The sequence below is a fragment of the Tamandua tetradactyla genome, chromosome 1 (genome assembly GCF_023851605.1).
Source record: "Tamandua tetradactyla isolate mTamTet1 chromosome 1, mTamTet1.pri, whole genome shotgun sequence".
Lineage (NCBI taxonomy): Eukaryota > Metazoa > Chordata > Mammalia > Pilosa > Myrmecophagidae > Tamandua > Tamandua tetradactyla.
Genome location: NC_135327.1, coordinates 189,981,220 through 190,001,345, shown reverse-complemented (window position 1 = coordinate 190,001,345; position 20,126 = coordinate 189,981,220). Strand labels below are relative to the sequence as shown.

At 34.5% G+C, this 20,126-nt stretch overlaps 1 long non-coding RNA gene across 1 annotated transcript in view; it reads right to left on the bottom strand.

Moving 5' to 3' along the window:
* Nucleotides 1-2,470, bottom strand: part of LOC143687693 (uncharacterized) — a 35,331-nt gene extending 32,861 nt beyond the window's left edge. Inside the window, exon 1 of the long non-coding RNA XR_013177649.1 lies at nt 2,374-2,470. This is a non-coding gene — a long non-coding RNA (uncharacterized LOC143687693). The remainder of the gene's footprint in view (nt 1-2,373) is intronic.
* Between the last annotated feature and the right edge of the window lie 17,656 nt (nt 2,471-20,126).

Below are 20,126 nucleotides of genomic sequence, written 5' to 3'. Positions count from 1 at the left end.
TTGGGTGGTTTATATATCTCTAATATACCAAAGTGAATATTTGACCTCTTTTCTTGTGTTCTTAAATTCCTTCAAAGACTTCTGTATAATGTTGAGTGGATAGTAGATAAAATTTGAATTCCTTAGTGAATTTTTTCTTCTGGACATGTTATTTTACAATTACTTTCTTATAATCATATGATTTGATTTATTTTATAATATGCCTATGTATATTTTAACCTTTATTCCACACTCCATCCTTACATTACATTTCTGCCATGTTTAGGCAGTTCAGTTCTATTCATTTCTATATGTCTAACATCACTTGGAAGTAAAGTCATTTCCCACAGGATAAAGAATGCTATTGAAGGAGGGAGAGTTAAAGGAGGGAAACAATTATTTCCTTACTAACTTCCAGAACAAGTGCTGGCAGATTTTAACTGCCAGTAGAGGCTCTGGACCATCTGCAATGAAATCTGCTTCACTAGATGACAACTCAGTAATACTAGGAATACTTTTTTATTATTATGATCTTTAAAAGATGAAATAAATGAATTCCTGGCTATTTAATTAATGATGTGATTAGCACATTATGTAAGAATCTATGTAGATATCCTCAAAGGAATTTCCCAGTTAAGAAGCTTACTGAAGGAGAAAGCTCAGAGGGGACAAAGGATTGAAAGCAGTGTCCTGCCAGTGGATTGCTACTACTTAAAAACACACTATAAAAAATATTTATTTAATGAAAACTATTTTTTACACTCGGTCCTAAAATCATGTTTTCTAAATTTTCTAAAACATTTGGTATTTGTTGATGAATTAGCAAATGCGACTTCAACAACAAACATAAAAATAAATTTAAAGATGCATGAAGTTATACAAGGAACAGCAGAAAGAGTTTAGCACAATTGGATTTGGACATATGGTGTTTGGAATCTTGAGTGAAAATCTGTGAAACTGAGGATATGGTAATATTTTTTATATTTGCTTATTCTTAGCTGATTCCCCTTTGTTCCAGTTTGCTCACTGCCAGAATGTAATACACCAGAGATGGACTTGCTTTTAATAAAAGGGGATTTATTTCATTAAAAACATATCATTCTTCAGAGGAAAGGCAGCCAACTTTCAACTGAGTTTCTTTCTTGCACAGGAAGGCACAGGGTGATCTCTGCTGGCCTTCTCTCCAGGCCTCTGGGTTCCAACAACTTTCCCTAGGGTTATTTCTTTCTGCATCTCCAAAGGCCTGGGCTGAGCTGTGAGTGCTGAGATGAGCTATGCTGAGCTGCTTGGGCTGTACTACGTTGAGCTCTCTCATTTAAGCTTCCAGCCAATTAAATCAAACATCATTCATTGAAGCAGGTATGCCTCATAGCTGACTGCAGATGTAATCAGCAACAGATGAGGTTCACATGCCACTGGTTCATGTCCATGGCAATAGAACTAAACACCTTCACCTGGCCAAGTTGACACCTGAACCTAATTACCACACCCTTTATTTCTGAAATCTCTAAATGTGCTTCAGAGAAGCTTCTATCTCTTAAATACAAACCAGAAGAAACATAATTTTTCTTTGCATTTCTTATCTGAAGACTTGCCCAGCAATCAAATTGGGACTCCAGAAATATTTAGGAAAAATTTTTAATGGAGTAAATTATATTAATAAGTAATCCTTCACACTCTGACAAAAACTCTCATTTTCTATGAAAGAGCAATGGAAAAATAAAATTTAATATACAGAGAAATTCCTGACTACACTGGTGATGTTACAATTATTTATAACAATCATTTAATATATAAACTTTTCAACATATTTTAATTCATGTTCCAGGAGGCCATTGTTTTCCATCTGGTACCAGAAAAGCCTTCCCTTGTAAACAAACATAAAATGGAAATAATAAATAAGTAAGTAAATAAATATGTGTATTTATAAACTGTTTTAAGGCATTGGACTAAAGCCCATGCAAAAACTTAATCCCTCCAGAGATGGATATATACAGGATAAGCTCCATGATCAACCCTGTTCTTTGGGGACAAATTCCTAAGCATGGTACAGCAACCGGAGTCCAACTAAATCTAAATAATTATAGAAAAAATATATACAAAGAAAATATAGGCTTAGTGAGTTAATAATCTGAAAAAAATTAGAAAATATAAAAGAGAATCAACTGGAAATTCTTGATCTGAAAAGTAGAATAATTGACATTTTGGATGGTTAGAGTAGTATTGGATTTAAAGCCAAATAATAAAACAAATAATCCATGATTCTATGCTAATATAAATGAAAGATTGAATAAATAAATAGGGAGCAGAGATTCAACCTCTCATGAATTATTATCATTCCAAATAATTTATGTGGATACTTCATCATCAAGGAGATGAAGCACAATTACCCACCTGTTATGTGTGGACTGCATATAGTGACTTCTTTCCAAAAAGGAAATTATGGAAATGGGGGAGGGTAACATTACAGTGAAGAAACTTGACAAACACTCTCTCATCCAGGAGGTGAGCCTGGTGAACATAATGATGATGTCATGTGATAGTATATACCCTTTATGATGTGATAAAAATGGGCTTAACCTTTGTGGTCTTCCTTCCCAAAACATATAAGCCCTGTCTAATCGTGAGAAAAATATCAGCAAATCTCAGATAAGGGACAGTCTACAAATTACCCAACAAGTACCCCTCAAAACTGTTGAAGTCATCAAAAACAAGGAAAGTCTGAGATATTGTTACAATCAAGAACATTAAGAGAGGTGAATCAGCAGGCAGAGTTCTCACCTGCCATGCCGGAGACCTGGGTTTGATTCCCGGTGCCTGCCCATGCAAAAAAAAAAGAGAGGTGAAGGGTGCCTATTTCAAAATTTTATATGAAAGCCATATACTTGAGAACGAAGAAGCAGATGTTTGGTGCATCATTAAAAGTCTCCAATGAGGCAATTCAAATCTATTTTCCCTATATTACATACAAAGATACTTCTACAAAAACAAGCCAAACTTTCTCTATCATCTTTTTTTCTACTATACCAATCTGTTTACCACATACACATCAAAGAAACTTAGGTGTTTGGATGACTTCCAGATTAGACCATCTTGAAGTTTTTATTTCCCAGTATCTAAAGACAGTTTGTATCTTTAAAGGCTTCAGTGAGGCATCCATGCCTTATTACAGGAGTGGATTGCTCATGGTTTTGATGGATTTGCTGGGAAGGGCAAGGAACATTCAGAAAACTTTGCAATGGCATGTATTCTCCTCCCCAATTTACCATCTAGAGCTGAAGAATTAATTTTATCTGTTTCTCTGGTTCTGTATAACTGGACATTGGAGTAGGCTCTGTCTCTGCTGATCTGTACATTAAAAATAATTTACACCCAAGTTTATTTAATTTCCATAAGGTCTCCATTACTCATTTTTCCAACTGATTGAGAGGCTTTATATGTAACTTCTGGCACACATACTGAAAGCTGACTTACTCACATTGTAAAACAAGAAAAAATTCTCCTGTTAATCATATTATTTAATACCGCTTCACTCAGAAAGATTCTATCATTCTGGGAATCAGCCTGCAATCTAATCTTTTTTCCATTTAAAATAAACAAATTCAATTCCCCACATCTCTGTTTTAAGGGAAATTTAATTGTCAGCGAGGCTGGCAAGCCTGTTAGTTTGACACTTCAGCGTTGTCTCCAGTAGACTAAAGATGACAAATCAATATTAATTTCTAGTGAACTGAACAAAATGTGAATATTTCTTCAGGGAGCAAATGTAATCTAAATTCATTCAATGACAACATACAAGGATATTGTTCCAGTTTTAGCCATCCCATATTTAGCAAAATAAACACAATCTAAAAATTATATATTTTCCATCACTAAAATATGAGTTCTTTATGTTCTTATTTATAAAATATTATAATATGAATTAAGTAGGCACATGGTAAAGTTATATAGTTTTTTTTCATACTTAGTTTCTAGCAATCTAGTTGAGGTCTCCAATATCTCTGTCCCAAAGGAAAGAGGGAATGTTTAGAATTAAAGTCCAATATACTTTTACTAATATATACTAGTAGTAATATATACTAATACTATTACTAATCTTACTGCGATTTTAAAACATGATTCATTAATAAAATAACATTAGGATCCATCCTTATAAAGTGTAAATAAAAGTTTTAGCTTTAGCTCTGGCATTAAAATCAAATATGGATTGTAATATCAGTTCTATTCTTGACCAGCTAAAGTATATCTGAGCCCTATTTTTTTCATTTGCAAAATGGAAAATTTGCCTTAAAGGGATTTGTCAATGTTAAATTTAAAACTGTGTGCACATGTGTTTATTTGTTTGCACATATGTGTCTCTCTATACATATATATAAATAAATTACATTGTCTGGCTCATTTGTGATGTTTTATAAATAATTCCTCTAATCCTCTCTTCTTTACATTTTGAAATCTTCCCATTTTGAAATATCTTTTGTAATTTGACAACAATTTACAATGACATTTACTATATTTTTGCTTATCCTACATCCTAATTTTGATAGATAGCACTTAAAAGATAATTTCTTCTTTTACGTTAAAATAATATATTATTTAAAATTATGGTTTTTAGTTCACAGTGTATCTTTACACATTTTTATCTTTAATGTCCCCAGTAATTCTGGAATGCTCTTGGGCTAAATATCATCAGTTCACACATTAAAATGAGCTGGAGGCTTAAAGAATTTACTGATTTTACAGAAGAATAAGTGATGGATCTGAGAATAGAAGTAATATCTTATCAACATAACTTGACACTTTTTGAAAGGCACTAAGCAAACATGTTTTTGCAAAGATTATTAATTGTGAACCTCTGTCAATTCTCTTTCCTTTTAGTAGTAGGCTCCCCTGAGTTATAGATGGACACATAAATACCCATCAAGGGGCTCTATTTTTTCAGCCACCCTTGCAATAAGAAACACACATATGACTGAGCCCTAGGCAAGGAAATTTGATCAGAATTGATGTAAGCAACATCTAAGTCATGATGTCAACTGAAACGTACATGTAGTATTCCTTTCTTTTTCTCTTTCCCAGCTGTTGACAATTGGTAACTACCCCATGTGTTGCTAGGGCTTCCTTCCTGGAAATTCTAAAACAGTAGATTCATATGTGGAGCCCTGCAGTTGGTTAAACAGTAGCCACCAAAAAGCATATCCACAAACTAACCAAAGGAACATGTAAATGTGCCTTTATTTGGGAAAAGGAATTCTACAGATGTAATTAAGTATCTCAAGAGAAGATCATCCTGAGTTGCCCCAATAGGACCCTAGATCCAATGATAAGTGTCCCTATAATAGACACATGTGGGAGAGGCACAGAGAGAAGAGAAGAACATGGGATGATGAAGGCAGAGATTGGAGCTTTGGTAGTTAAAAGCCAAGGAAATCCTGAGCCATAAGAAACTGGAAGAAGTAAGAGCACAGGCCTATCACTATCAGATTTTAGACTTCTGGCCCCTAGAACTATGAAAAATACAGTTTTGTTGTTTTAAGCCACCAAGTTGGTTATAATTTCTTATGCCAACCTAAGAAACTAATACAGGATTTATCAATTATTTTAAAATATCAGCAAGTGACTGTAACTCACAGCCATAGTACAGAACTTCTATAATAAAGTGCATGTGGGATAAGTGGGGAGGACAAATACTTCATAAAATATCTTACTCTATAATGAGAGAGTAAGTAGAACAAGAACTTATAGAAACTTTTTATTTGGGCATTAAAAAAAGAGTTTTCCAATGAAAAGATGTTTCCACTGAAAATAGAATATTGAGTTTATTGGAATTTTATAACCCCCTTCAAACCATAATGCTCCTTTTTTTTCAACACCAAACTTAAAGCAGTCTTTCTAAGGTGTTGTATGTATTACTTCTCTTTTGCACTTAGCATATTTCACCTATATATAAAATATTATTTTATTTAATCACTTCATTTATTTTTGCAAATCATATACTTCCAGTAGAAAAAGACAAATAAAAATACAATCTTGGAAGGTGAGTTTGAAGGAAATTTTATATTGAGAATCTCGTTACTGAAATATAAAAGGGATTTATATTTTAGATCTGTGCATAAGGAAAAATGAACAACATAATTTATAATATATACACAAGAACAGTTAGAAAATGAAAGTAGGGGATATCCATTTCTAACCATGAGAGAATGATGGTATAGGAAACACACTCCTACTGCTTTATTAATAATGGCTATGAACTATAAAGAATGCAAAGTCTTATAAAAGAATTGTTAAATTCTGTTATATTCATACAATAGAATATTATTCAATAACATTAAAAAACAAAGCAATATGGGTGTACTCCTCAAACATAATCATAAACAATAACGCAAACAACAGAACAAAGAGCACATACTTTGTTATTCCATTTTTATGAAGACCAAGTACAGGCAAAATTAGTCTTTAGTCATATAGTTAAAAATAGTGGTTACCTATGGGGTCGGGGATTTATTGCAACTTTCTGGGGATAATGAACAATTCCTGTGTCTTTACAGGTTGATTACAAGGTTGTATACTTTTTCCAAACTCATAAATTGCATACTTAAAATCTGCATTTCTCGGTTTATAAATGTTACTCAATTGAAAAACTAAATGTAATAGAAACATATACGTTAAGCTATTTGTTATACTTGTCTATGAAAAAACCCAAGAGCGTATTTTTAAATGTGGAAAGCCTTTTCAAGTAAAGCAGGAGTACTATCATGGAAGTGTGTAGCATAATGGCAGTGCTATTTGATGGAAGGCTTTGACTTTCAGATTCTGAAACGATGAAAGCTTAGGATATCTTATTCTTATACCAATAAACTCAACAAGGCTTGATAGACACTCAAAAGGAAACCATTCAATAGTGAAAGTTTGCTAGTGAGTGCAAAAGGCTTTTATTACGAACCAGATGTTCAGGTGAAAGTGTTTACTTTTAGTTTAAAAGCATGAAGTGGCAATTTGTATCATTGCCCAAATAATTTCTCACCTCTGCATTCAGTATCATATGGGGAGTGCTAAACATTTCCCTAGGATTCAACTTTGGAAACTGTATCAAATGCCAAAATCTACTGCCTTATACTTTGATTATTTTTGTATGGACCTATGCTCCCTATAGATATGTGAGGAGGAAAAATGCCTTTGAATGCTTTGTAGGTCTAGGTGAAAATTCTACCTCCTTTACTTAACATGGTAAATCACTGAAAAAAAAAAAAACTTAACCACGGCAAGCCTCACCTACCTAGTGTGTAAAATCAATGCAATGCAAATCACTATCTGATTAGGCATTTGTGAATTTTCAATGAACTCATGTGTATAACGTACCAGAAATGATAAACAATTTTTACTATTTTGGGGAAGGATATATGTCTTTTCATATCTGTATCATATGTATTTCATCTTTATCTAGTATTAATATAATGTAAGAAAATTTATAATTTTAAATATTGTTTTGTTTAAAAAGTGAAAGTAGGGGGGGCCACGGTGGCTGAGCAGAGTTCTCTCCTGCCATGCTGGAGAGCAAGTTTGATTCCTGCTGCCTGCCCATGCAAAAAAAAAAAAGTGAAAGAAATTTAATATATTCTCTGTAAGCCAATATTTACAAAAGATCATTTCAACATGAAATCAGTATAAAGATTAATATATTTCATATTATGTTATACATAGTTTTTCTGAATCAGTTCTGTATTTTATACTTCCAGCATATATTAATTTGGATGAGTAACATTTCAAGTGTTCAATAGTTACACATGACTAGTGGCCTGTCATGGTACTGGACTGTGCATGTCCATGCATTGTAATGTCCAGTCATTAGTCAAGAAATTTAAATGAACAATGTTCGAAATTATAGATAAAGTAGAGGATATTGAGGTCAAAGATATTCCTCTTAACCAGTACTTTATCATACAGTAAATGATACATAATTGAAATAGAATAAAACAATTTTATAGTGTACAATTATTGATAATGTATAAATGTGTTGTTATTTTGAACATGATCTTAATCAAAATGGATTTTAATGCATGCATTATTAATTATATGAAAATAGGCTGAAATGTTACTCTGCTTGAGCCAATTAATAAGACCCAGTCTTAATGAAACTAATACAGTGACTTTCCTAAGCTACCAGGCAACTGCAAAATGCTGTCTTTTCAATAAGTCCTAAGGCTATTTCTTTTATTCTATTAATTTTCATGGTTTCTTTTGTCTTTTTAATTTATTTGCAGTAAGGATAATATTTGATAACAATATAAATTTTCATTTTGTTGGCAGCTTTTGTAATTCTCTAACTAGATACATTCAAACTATTCGTAACCACAATGTGCCATTTTACAGCATACTTTAACTATAAAGTAATTGTAAGAATAGTCCGTTTATCAGACAAATATAAAAATTGCCATTCCTATCTCTAAACAATACCAGTTTAAATAAAAACTGAATATCAAGACATTCTCACTTGAAATACCTATTACCCCTGAAGAGAAAAATATGGTATAAAATTCCTTCAAGTGTTTGAACAACTATCTTTCTTTTACATTGTCTTGGAGCTTCAGTAAAGCATAAACCACAAGAACGAGATATAGTCTAATTATTTGGGGGACTATTACACAAGGGCAATTGAAAGTCTAAACTAATAAACTGAGGGGAAAGAAAGCCAGTAAGAAGGTGATACCCTATGTGAACAAAAAATGTGAAATAAATATACTTCCTAGATCACATCAACAACACTTAATAAAATACAAGAAAACATTTTCACCAATTATTAGTAGCAAAAAATATAAATACTTAGCTTCACTTTATGGTATCATCAGGAGTAAAACAAAGAACCAGAGCACTATGGAGCATAAATTGAATAAGATTCATGCTCTACGAAAGAGACACTAAATATTACGAATATTGTAATTCACTTTGAATTAATTTTTATATATACAACTTTTATTTTATTTACTTATTTAATTTTTTATTTACAAAAAAACAAATAATACACGTAGAACCACCAAAAATGGATATCTTAGTTAGCTTAACCATAGGCATGCTTAAATGAATCATCCACATAATCGTTGTAAAGTCTGTATTTGCACAGTAAGTTTCATAAACCAATTTAAAGTTAAGGCAACAAGGAAAAATTCTACAAATTCAGATAGCAAAGTTCTTAAATTCTAAGCATGAAACACTAACTTAGATACCATTTGTTTAGCTGCCAACACTGAATGTTCTCAAAATATCAAGTAGCAAGTTTTTACAAATATCTGCATTGCTATAGTAATGACCTATGTTTCTAAATATTTTCAATCTTTTTTTTATTTCAGGAATTTATTTTATTTAATATTACTATAACTGCCTATAGTTTTTTAAAATCTTTTTTGTTGTAAAATATAACAAATATATATATATACAAAGAAAAGAAAGAAAAAAAGCAATAATTTTCAAAACACACTTCAACAAGCAGCTACAAAACAGTTCCCAGAATTTGTCATGGGTTACCATGACTTTATCTCAGATTTTTCCTTCTACCTGCTCTAGAACAAAGGTGGCTTTATCAGAGTCATAATAACAGAATAATAGAGTACCTGACCTTTTGTGTCTGACTTATTTCACTCAGCATTATGTCCTCAAGGTTCATCCACATTGTCATATGTTTCAGGCCATCATTTTGTCTAAATACTGCATAATGTTTCATTGTATGTGCATACCACATTTTGTTTATCCACTCATTAGTTCCTGGGCACATGGGTTTGTTTCCATCTCTTGGCAACTGTGAATAGTGCTGCTATGAACATCGGTGTGCAATGCCCTCAACTCTTCTGGGAATATATCAAGTATTGGCATTGCTGGGTCATAGGGCAGCTTGATATTTAGTTTTCTGAGGCATCACCAAACTGACTTCCATAGTAGCTGAACCATTTTAAATTCCTACCAACAGTGAATAAGTGTTCCAATTTCTGTGCATCCTTTCCAAAATTTATAGTTTTCTGTTTGTTTAATAAGCAGCCATTCTTATAGGCATGAGGTGATATTTCATTGTCATCTTAATTTGCATTTCATCTGTATTTGCTCTTCAGAAAAGTGCCCTTTCATCTCCTCTGCCCATTGTATAAATGGGTTGTTTGTTCTTTTGTTGTTGAGTTGAACAATTTTTTTATGTACACAGAATATCAAGCCTTTATCTGATATGTGGTTTCCAAGTATTTACTTCCATTGAGTTGGCTGCCTCTTCACCTTTTTAACAAAGTTCTTTGAGGCACAGAAGTTCTTGATCTTAAGGAGTTTCTCAGGGTTTTCTAAGTATAGGATCATGGCATCTGCAAATAGTGAAGGTTTTACTTTTTCCTTTCCTATTTGGATGCCTTTTATTTCTTTCTCCTGTCTAATTGCCCCAGCTAGTACTTCAAATACAAACTTGAATAATAGTGGTGACAGAGGTTATCCTTGTCTCATCCCTGATCCCAAAGGGAATGCTTTCAATTTTACACCATTAAGTATGATGCGGGCTATGGGTTTTTCATATATGCCCTTTATGTTATGAAGAAAGTTTCTTTGATACCTAATTTTTGAAGTGTTTTGATCAGGAAAGTATGCTGGATTTTGTTGAATGCTTTTTCAGCATTAATTGATATGATCATGTGATTTTCCCTTCTGATTTGTTAGTGTGTGGTATTACATTGATTGATTTTCTTATGTTGAACCACGCTTCCATTCCTGATATGGATCCCACTTGACCACGATGTACAATCCTTTTAATATGGTGTTGGATACCATTTGCTAGTATTTTGTTAAGAATTTTTGGATCTATATCCATTAGGGAGATTGGTCTGTAGTTTTCTTTTCTTCTGTCACCTTTATCCAATGTCGGTATTAGAGTGACGTTAGCTTCATAAAATTAAATATGTAGCTTTCCTTTTTCTTCACTTTCTTGGAAGAGCTTGAGTAGAATTGTTGGTTCTTTTTGAAATGTTTGATAAAATTCTCCTGTGAAGCCATCTGTCCTGGGCTTTGTTTTTTAATTAATTAAAAAAAATAACAAACAAAACATTTAGAACTCATTCCATTCACATACAGAATCAGTAATTCTTAATATCATCACATAGTTGCATATTCATCATTTCTTAGTACATTTGCATCGATTTAGAAAAAGAAATAAAAAGACAATGGAAAAAGAAATAAAAACTATACATACCATACCCCTTACCCCTCGCTTTCATTTACCACTGTTTCAAACTAAATTTATTTTAACATTTGTTCCCCCTATTATTTATTTTTATTCCATATGTTCTACTCTTCTGTTGATATAGTAGCTAAAAGGAGCATCAGACATAAGGTTTTCACATTCACAGAGTCTCACTGTGAAAGCTATAACATTGTTCAATCATCATCAAGAAACATGGCCACCGGAAGACAGCACCACATCTTCAGGCAATTCCCTCCAGCCTCTCCACTACATCTTGAACAACAAGGTGATATCTACTTAATGCGTAAGAATAAGCTCCAGGATAACCTCTAGACTCTGCCAAGAATCTCTTAGCCGTTGACACTTTACCTCATTTTACTCTTCCCCCTTTTGGTTGAGAAGGTTCTCTCAGTCTCTTGATGTTAATTCTCAACTCATTCTAGGGTTTTTCTCAGTCCTTTGATGCTGAGTCTCAGCTCATTCCAGGATCTCTGTCCCACATTGCCAGGAAGGTTCACACCCCTGGGAGTCATGTCCCACACAGAGGGGGGGAGGGTGGTGAGACTGCTCATCATATTGGCTGGAGAGAGAGGTCACATCTGAGCAACAAAAGAGGCTCTCTTGGGGGTGACTCTTAGGCCTAAATTTTAAGTAGATTTGACCTACCTTTGTGGGGTTAAGTTTCATGTGAACACACTCCAAGACTGGGGGCTCAGCCTACAGCTTTGGTTGTCCACACTGCTTGTGAGAATATCAAGAATTCAACTTGGGGAAGTTGAATTTATCCCCACTCTCATCATTCCCTGAAGGGGGCTTGCAAATACTTTTCCAGTCACTGATCAAATCATTCTGGGATTCATCGGGGGATCACTCTGGACAAACCAACAAAATCTCATGTGCTACCTGAGATTCCAAGTACTTATGACATTCAATCAAACTATCTATATGAGTTATATTAGGAAATGCTCTAGTCAAAATCTAAATTTTGTAACAAATAAACATTTTTTGCTTTAGTCTTACATATAATGTGACATTTTGAAGCATTAGTTGTCATCTATTTTCAGCACCCTGCAATAATGACAATCCTTTGTTCTTCCTCATGCAAAAACATTTTTAAAATTTTTTACATTGTACATTTCACTAATATTATACACTCTAGGCATTCCTAGATTATACAATCTCAATCTTTAACATCTATCTTTCTTTGCAATTTCATTTATGTCCCCAGCCCTCCTCCCTCTAGCATTCTCACATGCAGCTTCATTTAGTGTTTAAACATAATTAAATTAAAGTTAGGTAGTATTGTGCTGTCCATTTCTGAGTTTTTGCATCCAGTCCTGTTGCACAGTCCATATCCTTTCAGCTCCAATTACCCACATTCTTAACCTATTTCTATCTCCTGATGGTCTTTGTTACCAATGAGATATTCCAAGTTTATTCACTAATGTCGGTTCATATCAGTGAGACCATACAGTATTTGTCCTTTAGTTTTTGGCTAGTCTCACTCAGCATAATGCTCTCTAGGTCCATCCATGTTATTACATGCTTCATAAGTTTATTCTGTCTTAGAGCTGCATAATATTCCATCGTATGTATATACCACAGTTTGTTTAGCCACTCATCTGTTGATGGACATTTTGGCTGTTCCCATCTCCTTGCAATTGCAAATAATGCTCCTGTAAACATTGGTGTGCAAATGTCCATTTCTGTCTTTGCCTTTAAGTCCTCTGAGTAGATACCTACCAATGGTATTGCTGGGTCATACGGCAATTCTATATTCAGCTTTTTGAGGAACTGCCAAACTGCCTTCCACAGTGGTTGCACCATTTGACATTCCCACCAAAAGTGGATAAGTGTGCCTCTTTCTCCACATCCTCTCCAGTACGTGTCATTTTCTGTTTTGTTGATAATGGCCATTCTGGTGGGTGTGAGATGATATCTCATTGTGGTTTTGATTTGCATTTCTCTAATGGCCAGGGACATTGGGCATGTCTTCATGGGCCTTTTGGCCATTTGTATTTCCTCTTCTGAGAAGTGTCTGTTCAAGTCTTTTTCCCATTTTGTAATTGGATTGGCTGTCTTTTTGCTGTTGAGTTGAACAATCTCTTTATAAATTCTGGATACTAGACCTTTATCTGATATTTCATTTCCAAATTTTGTCTCCCATTGTGTAAGCTGTCTTTCTACTTTCTTGATGAAGTTCTTTGATGCACAAAAGTGTTTAGTTTTGAGGAGCTCCCATTTCTTTCTTTCTTTCTTCAATGCTCTTGCTTTAGGTGTAAGGTCCATAAAACCACCTCCAATTATAAGATTCATAAGATATCTCCCTACATTTTCCTCTAACTGTTTTATGGTCTTAGACCTAATGTTTAGATCTTTGATTCATTTTGAGTTAACTTTTGCATAGGGTGTGAGATTTCTTTCACCCTATACAAAAGTTAACTCAAAATGGATCCTCTTTCATTCTTTTGCATATGGATATCCAGTTCTCTAGGTACCATTTACTGAAGACTGTTCTGCCCCAGGTGAGTTGGCTTGACTGCCTTATCAAAGATCAAATGTCCATAGATGAGAGGGTCTATATCTGAGCACTCTATTCTATTCCATTGGTCAATATATCTATCTTTATGCCAGTACCATGCTGTTTTGACCACTGTGGCTTCATAATGTGCCTTAAAGTCAGGCAGCATGAAACCCCCAGCTTTGTTTATTTTCCTCAAGATACTTTTAGTAATTCAGGGTACCCTGCCCTTTCAGATAAATTTGCTTATTGGTTTTTCTATTTTTGAAAAGTAAGTTGTTGGGATTTTGATTGGTATTGCATTGAATCTGTAAATCAATTTAGGTAGAATTGACATCTTAACTATATTTAGTCTTCTAATCCATGAACATGGTACACTCTTCCATCTATTTAGGTCTTCTGTGATTTCTTTTAACAGTTTCTTGCAGTTTTCTTTGTATAGGTCTTTTGTCTCTTTAGTTAAATTTATTCCTAAGTATTTTATTCTTTTAGTTGCAATTGTAAATGGAATTTGTTTCTTGATTTTCCCCTCAGCTTGTTCATTGCTAGTGTATGGAAACACTACAGATTTTGGAATGTTGATCTTGTAACCTGCTACTTTGCTGTACTCATTTATTAGCTCTAGTAGTTTTCCTATGGATTTTTCAGGGTTTTTGATGTATAGTATTATATCATCTGCAAACAGTGATGGTTTTACTTCTTCCTTTCCAATTTTGATGCCTTGTATTTCTTTTTCTTGTCTAATTGCTCTGGCTAGAACTTCCAACATGATGTTGAATAACAGTGGTGATAGTGGACATCCTTATCTTGTTCATGATCTTAGGGGTAAAGTTTTCAATTTTTCCCCATTGAGGATGATATTAGCTGTGGGTTTTTCATGTATTCCCTTTATCATTTTAAGGAAGTTCCCTTGTATCCCTATCCTTTGAAATGTTTTCAACAGGAAAGGATGTTGAATCTTGTCAAATGCCTTCTCTGCATCAATTGAGATGATCATGTGATTTTTCTGCTTTGATTTGTTGATATGCTGTATTACATTAATTAATTTTCTTATGTTGAACCATTCCTGCATACCTGGGATGAATCCTACTTGGTCATGATGTATAATTCTTTTAATGTGTTGCTGGATTTGATTTGCTAGAATTTTGTTGAGGATTTTTGCATCTATATTCATTAGAGAGATTGGTCTGTAGTTTTCTATTTTTGTAATATCTTTGCCTGGTTTTGGTATGAGGGTGATGTTGGCTTTATAGAATGAATTAGGTAGTTTTCCCTCCACTTCAATTTTTTTGAAGAGTTTGAGCAGGGTTGGTACTAATTCTTTCTGTAATGTTTGGTAGAATTCACATGTGAAGCCATCTGGTCCTGGACTTTTCTTTTTGGGAAGTTTTTGAATGACTGATTCAATTTCTTTACTTGTGATTGGTTTGTTGAGGTCATCTATTTCTTCTTGAGTCAAAGTTGGTTGTTCATGCCTATCTAGAACGTGTCCATTTCATCTACATTGTTGTTTTTATTAGCATGAAGTTGTTCATAGTATCCTGTTATTACCTCCTTTATTTCTGTGAGGTCAGTGATTATGTCTCTTCTTCCATTTCTGATCTTATTTATTTGTGTTCTCTCTCTTCTTCTTTTTGCCAATCTTGCTAAGGGCCCATCAATCTTATTGATTTTCTCATAGAACCAACTTCCAGTCTTATTGATTTTCTCTATTGTTTTCATGTTCTCAATTTCATTCATTTCTGCTCTAATCTTTGTTATTTTTTTTCCTTTTGCTTTCTTTGGCGTTAGTTTGCTGTTCTTTTTCCAGTTCTTCCAAGTGGACAGTTAATTCCCGAATATTTGCCCTTTCTTCTTTTTTGATATAGGCATTTAGAGCAATAAATTTCCCTCTTAGCACTGCCTTTGCTGCATCCTATAGGTTTTGATATGCTGTGTTATCATTTTCATTCACCTCGAGATATTTACTAATTTCTCTTGTAATTTCTTCCTTGACCCACTGATTGTTTAAGAGTGTGTTGTTGAGCCTCCACATATTTGTGAATTTCCTGGCACTCTGCCTATTATTGATTTCCAACTCCATTCCTTTATGAACATAGAAAGTGTTGTGTATGATTTCAACCTTTTTAAATTTGTTGAGACTTGCTTTGTGACCCAGCATATTGTCTATCTTTGAGAATGATCCATGAGCACTTGAGAAAAAGGTGTATCCTGCTGTTGTGGGGTGTAATGTCTTATAAATGTCTGTTAAGACTAGCTCATTTATTGTAATATTTAAATTCTCTGTTTCTTTATTGATCCTCTGTCTAGATGTTCTGTCCATTGATGAGAGTGGGGAATTGAAGTCTCCAACTATTATGGTAGATGTGTCTATTTCCCTTTTCAGTATTTGCAGTGTATGCCTCACATATTTCGGGTCATTCTGATTCGGTGCATAAATATTTATGATTGTTATGTCTTCTTGTTGAATCGTTCCTTTTATTAGTAGACAGTATCCTTCTTTGTCTCTTTTAACTGTTTTTCATTTGAAGTCTAATTTGTTGGATATTAGTATAGCTACTCCTGCTCTTTTCTGGTTGTTATTTGCATGAAATATCTTTTCCCAACCTTTCACTTTCAACCTATGTTTATCTTTGGGTCTAAGATGTGTTTCCTGTAGACAGCATATAGAAGGATCCTGTTTTTTAATCCATTCTGCCAGTCTATGCCTTTTGATAGGTCACAAATTCTCTCAGTGACTTTTTGTCTGAAAATGTTTTAATTTCTCCCTCATTTTTGAGGGACAATTTTGCTGGATATAGAATTCTTGGTTGGCAGTTTTTCTCTTTTAGTAATTTAAACATATCATCACACTGTCTTCTTGCCTCCATGGTTTCTGCTGAGAAATCTACACATAGTCTTATTGGGTTTCCCTTGTATGTGATGGATTGTTTTTCTCTTGCTGCTTTCAAGATCCTCTCTTTCTCTTTGACCTCTGACATTCTGACTAGTAAGTGTCTTGGAGAATGTCTATTTGGATCTATTCTCTTTGGGGTTCGTTGCACTTCTTGGATCTGTCATTTTAGGTCTTTCACAAGAGTTCGGAAATTTTCAGTGAAAATTTCTTCCATTAGTTTTTCTCCTCCTTTTCCCTTCTCTTCTCCTTCTGGGACACCCACCACATGTATATTTGTGTGCTTCATATTATCATTCAATTCCCTGAGCCCTGCTCATATTTTTCCATTCTTTTCCCATAGTTTCTGTTTCTTTTTGGATTTCATATGTTCCATCCTCCACTTCACTAATTCTAACCTCTGTCTCTTGAAATCTACCATTGTAGGTTTCCATTGTTTTTTCCATCTCTTCTACTGTATCTTTCATTCCCATAAGTTCTGTGATTTGTTTTTCAGACTTTCCATTTCTTCTTTTTGTTCATTTCTTGCCTTCTTCATGTCCTTCCTCAATTCATTGATTTGGTTTTTGAAGAGGTTTTCCATTTCTGTTCATATATTCAGAATTAGTTGTCTCAACTCCTGTATCTCATTTGAACTATTGGTTTGTTCCTTTGACTGGGCCATATCTTCAATTTTCCTGGTGTGATTTGTTATTTTTTATGGGCATCTGGACATTTAATTACCTTAATTAGTTTATTCTGGAGATTGCTTTCACTTATCTTACCTAGGGTTTTCTTGCTAGATGAGTTTGTTGTCTATCTGTTCATTGACCTTCAGTTCAGCTTTTTCTGGGCCTCTACCTTAAGTTTTGTTTAACAGAGGGTAATTTTTCAGTTCTTGTTTTCTTGTTTCTTGTCCTGCTTGTAATATGCCTTTTCCCTCCCCACCCTTAGGAGGGTCTACATAGGTATTACAGACTCTAGCCATGTTTTCCTGGATTAAACTGGCCTCCTTTCAGGGGGGAAGGAATCACCTGCATCAGTTTTCCCTGAGCATGAGACCCAGAAGGTTGAAAGACTTTCCTATGAAGTCTCTGGGCTCTGTTTTTCTTATCTTGCCCAGTATGTGGTGCTTGTCTGTCTGCAGGTCCCACCAGCAAAAGTTGTTGTGTCTCCTTTAACTTTGGAAGGCTCTCCCTGCTGGGGGCATGGTGGAGACAGAGGAGAGGTTGTAGGCTGGTTTTAATGGCTTCAAACTGCAAAGCCCTGGGGTCTGAATTCCTTGAGAGAGGGATTCCACCTGAGTTGTGTTTCACCCCTCCGGTGGGGAAGGTTCAGGTGGGAGACAGCCCTGAAAGCAGCCTGTTTCTGCATTTGGGGCAGTCGAAGCATGTGTAATCCCCCCTCCAGGAAGCCGCCTGTGGGGGAAGAGGCGCCGGGCACCGCCCGCCGCAGCTTGGGGAACTCTGTGCATGGCTTGGGGAATTGCGCGCGGCTTGGGGAACTCACTGTTCCGGAGACTCGCAGCCAGTCCAGCTGGTCCAGACCGGAGTATGCTTTGTGTCTGGTCACTGTTGTCGCTCTGGGAGCTGTTCTGTACTGTTTCTGGTTATTTAGTAGTTGCTCTGGAGGACAAACTAAAAACACGTGCACATTACTAAGCCGCCATCTTGGCTCCCTAGCCAGGAATACCTCCTGGGGTTTTTTTTGTGGGAAGATTTTTGATGTCTGATCGAATCCCTTTCCAATTCCAATTTCCAATTGAATCCTTTTACTTTTAATTGGTTTGTTGAGATCTTGTATTTCTTCAAGAGTAGGTATATATAATTTGTGTGTTTCCAGGAATTTGTCCATTTCATCTAAGTTGCCTAGTTTCTTGGCATGTAGTTTTTCATAATATCCTCTTATGATTTAAAAAAATTTCTTCATGATCTGGGGTAACCACCCCACTCTCATGTCTAATTTTGTTTATTTGTGTCCTCTCTCTTTTCTTCTTTATTAATCTAGCTAGGGGACCTTCGATTGTATTAATTTTCTCAAAGAACCGACTTTCAGTTTTATTGATTCTTTCTATTGTTTTATTGTTCTCTTGTTTGTTTATTTCTACTTTACTCTTTATTATTCCTCTTCTTTTATTTGCTTTGGGGTTAGTTTGCTGTTCTTTCTCTAAATTATCCAGATGAGCAGTTACATCCTCAAGTTGTGATCATTTCTTTTTTTTTTTTTAATGTAGGCATTTTGGGCAATAAGTTTCCTTCTCAGCATTGCCTTTGCCACTTCCCATAAACTTTGATATGTTGTATTCTCATTTTCATTCATCTCTAGGTATTTACTGATTTCTTTAGCAATTTCTTCCTTGACCTACTGATTACTTAAGATTGTGTTGTTTAATCTCCATATATTTGTGAAAATTTGGTTCTTTGATGATTATTAATTTCCAACTTTATTTTGTTGTGATCAGAAAAAGTATTTTGGACAATTTCAATCTTTTCAAATTTATAGAGACTCTATTTATGTCATAGTATATGATTTATCCGAGGGGATGTTCCATGTGCACTAGAGAAGAATGTGTATCCTGGTGTTTGGGGATGCAATGATCTATAAATATCTATTATATCTGACTCATTTATTCTATTGTTTAGGTTCTCTATTTCCTTGTTGATCCTCTGTGTGGTAGTATTACCTTTAGTGGAGAGTGGTGCATTGAAGTTTCCCACTATTACTGTTGATATGTCTATAGCTCCCTTCAATTTTTCCAAGGAAAAACCTTGGAGCTCCTTGATTGGGAGTGTACACATTTATGATTGTTATTTTATCCTGGTGAATTGCCCTTTTTATTAACATATAGTGTTCTTCTTTGTCTCTTATGATGTCTTTATATTTAAAGTCTATTTTGTCTGCTATTAGTACAGTTACTACTGCTTTCTTTTGGTTACAGCTTGCATAGAAGATCTTTTTCTTCCCTTTCATTCTCAATCTAACTTTGTCCTTGAGTCTAAGATGCATCTCTTTTAAACAACATATAGATGGATCATGTTTTTTGATCCATTCTGTCAGTCTGTATCTTTTAACTGGTGAGTTTAGTCCAGTAACAATCAAAGTAATTACTGCAAAAGCAGTTCTTGACTGTACCATCTCATCCTTTAGTTTTATTTGTTAGATCTGTGTATTATTTTCCTTCTCAATATCTTTTCCTTTAAATTACCTTTACCTATATTCTTCAGTTATGCGCCCTCTTCCATACCTCTCTCCTGTCTTTTTAAATCAGGTGATAGGGCTCTAACTGAGGGCTGGTCTCTTGTTGACTAGTTCTCTCAATCTTTCTTTGCCTTGAAAATTTCAATCTCTCCCTCAATTTTGAAGGATACCTTGGCTTCATAAAAAATTCTTGGTTGAAAGCCTTTCTCATTCAGGATCTTAAAAATATCATACCACTGCCTTGTTGCTTCCATGGTGCCTGTTGAGTAGTCTGAAGTCAGTCTTAGGTGTTTTCCCTTGTATGTAGTAGATTGCTTTTCTCATGCTGCTTTCAGGATTTTCTGTTTCTCTTC